This window comes from Medicago sativa, chromosome 8 (assembly GCF_051527215.1).
Source record: "Medicago sativa cultivar Bolivia chromosome 8, Bolivia_mono, whole genome shotgun sequence".
Taxonomy (NCBI): domain Eukaryota; kingdom Viridiplantae; phylum Streptophyta; class Magnoliopsida; order Fabales; family Fabaceae; genus Medicago; species Medicago sativa.
In genome coordinates, this window is record NC_140756.1 from 15,560,065 (window position 1) to 15,562,898 (window position 2,834).

The window sequence follows — 2,834 nt, forward strand, 5'->3', positions numbered from 1 at the left end:
CAACTTGGGGAGAATGACTGATAATGATATGAAATTTATTGAAAATAGAGAATATTATAGATTTTTCTAGAAATACTACAAAATAAAGACATAATAATTAAGAGCCCTTAATATCTTTAAAATTTTCTAACTACATGTATGAACTAGTTTTGTAATCAAGTAGCAAGATTAAATATTTATAGACCTTCTTTAAATAGAGCTCATCGCCAAGTGTTTTTGCCATTGCATTCAAGCAAGGATAAGTTTGTTATAATTCATTCTTTTCCTTTGCTTCTGACCTATCCTAAATATGGTGTTGTGATGATTTTTGCCATTTGCATTAAAGCAAGGATAAGTTTGTTATAATTCATTCTTTTCCTTTCCTTCTGACCTATCCTAAATATGGTGTAGTGATGATTCCATGTTTATGTTTTTGACATTATTTGATGACCATGTTAATTAATTTATATCATTATGATTATGGCACTTAATTATGGCTTTTTTTACAGGAACGCTTAATTATAGCTAGTAATGCTTTTTTAGTTTGACAAATTATAGTAATGTTTACTCTTTGGATTAATTTATAATACCTTATTCATGAGCATATCTCATTTTGTAGGGTTAATTTATTATGACAGGGTCGGTGTTTGAACCTTATATTTTTCACTTATTCATTTTAAGAGTTGAATTTGTAGCCACTAAATTATTTGAAACAAAAAATTATAATATTGTAGTGGTCGAAAGCAATTAAATATTACTCATTGTTCATTTACTCATTTCCTAAATTTTTTGAGTGCTAACTAGATACTAACTAGATCAAACATAAGGGATGTCAATTTGTACTCATAAGTGAGAATCTTTATTGGTAGAATTGACAAAATAAGTCTTGTAAGTACAACTTAGTTGATAACCATAAAGAAGTTTATATGTAGTCATCTAAGTTTGAATCTAAAATACACTACTTCTCATACTTAAATGTGTGAGTCACTAGGCTACACAACCAAACAATAAAAAAAATTGTCAAAATAGACAACTAGATCCGTTTAGAGTCGATTTTGAAGCAAAAAGTTATCCTATTCAAAATAAAAATCACATGCGGTTATGTTGCTGCAAAGAGACGATTCAGTGCGCATTTCATGCTACTCCACGGTGGCTAGCTTTCCTGCTTCTGTGCTTGCTATTAATTCCTAGATGCATGTAATCGTTAATTTGAACTAAGTTATCCGATCCGTTTAGAGTCATCCTAACAAACGTTAATTAGGTTTACATGTGTTTAATTGTTCTTGACCATTATATTATAAACACTAAACATTAATCCAAGGAGTAAACATTAAAAAACAAAGGACAGACATGTAAAAACACAAGAAAAACTTCTCAATCCCAAAAACCTCCTCACAAAACGCCAACAAAATAGCAACTGGTTTTCCATTTCTCCACCAAAAATATATCATTCTTAGCTGTGTACTATTACTAAACAGTGGGCCATGCACGTGTTTCTCCCTTCACTTCACAACATCATCATTCACTACCATACTACTCACTCCTTTATAATCAAACCTCAACCCTCCCATTTTCTCATCGCCATTCACTTTCTCTCTTCACTTTTCATTGAGACATTCATCAAACACTTTCACCAAAATGGCCAAACTTGGAAAACTAACAAAGCTTAAGTCAGCTATCAAAAGATGGCCTTCATTAACCAGACTCAGCCGCAACAATAGCTCTATCTCTGCCTCAACCAAGCAACATGAACATGAAGAAGTGCTTCATGCTGTCTATGTCGGAAAGTCGCGGCGACAATACCTCGTAAACTCCAATGTTGTTCAACATCCTGTGTTTCAGGAGCTAGTGGATAGATCTTCTTGTGATGATGGTGTTGTGGTGGTTTCTTGTGAGGTTGTTTTGTTTGAACATTTGTTGTGGATGCTTGAGAGTGCTGAAGGTGAGACACAATTGGGGTCCATGGCTGAGCTGGTTGAATTCTACAATTGTGGTGCATGTTAGATCATGAAATTGATGATGTTTTGCTAAATGCTAATACAACTTGCTAGCTATAGTGACTGACTTCAATTGTTTTGTTTTTTCATGGTGATGAAGAAAAGCGTGAATTGGTCAATTGAGATATATTAAATGTTTGAGTTACTAATTAACATGAATTAATGTGATATGCGTTTTTTGGTTGACTGAATGTGCTATGAGTCATGATGCTCTCAAATTTCTGTTCCTCTCAATTTAATCAATATAATTTCTCCATTTATTATATTTTAATGGTCTAGATTTTCCACATTATTCCGTTATATTTTTTCAACATGAAGTATGATCCTAATTCAGATTTAAAAGTTTATTCCGTTATATTTTTTCAACATGAAGTATGATCCTAATTCAGATTTAAAAGTTTTGTAAGTTAACTCAACATTGGTGTGTGTAAATTTTGTCACCGGGCTCAATAAAACAAAATAAGAAAAGACGGTTTAAGATTTTGTGTAATCTAGCAACTAAAACAATTACTAGATTCCAACAATATTATTACATCACAACTACCGCAAGCAAGATATGATATCCAATAGGAATGTTAACGACGCACATTTTTCAACGCATTTTCTTTAATTGTTTTAAATTCACGTGGATCCATCAAATTAGTATGTTAAAATGTGTGTTGATAACATTTTTTATCCAACTATTTATATGTTGAATATATATGTGACAATGTTGTTGAATTTTACTTGTAACAAAATATAATTAAAATGGTTTAAAGTCTGAAATGTATTTAGTCTAAAATTCAGACTAAAACACTTCCTTTTTGAATCCTTTTACTTATATTTTGTATAGATTGAGTATTACTCCCTCCGTCCCGT

General features: G+C 31.6%; 1 pseudogene across 1 annotated transcript; it reads left to right on the plus strand.

The window, feature by feature from the left end:
• Positions 1 to 1,534: 1,534 nt before the first annotated feature.
• LOC146897298 (auxin-responsive protein SAUR78 pseudogene) lies at positions 1,535 to 2,162 on the plus strand (annotated as a pseudogene). The gene has a single exon (XR_015021305.1). The product of XR_015021305.1 is annotated as an auxin-responsive protein SAUR78 pseudogene (transcript).
• The last annotated feature ends 672 nt before the right edge of the window (positions 2,163 to 2,834 follow it).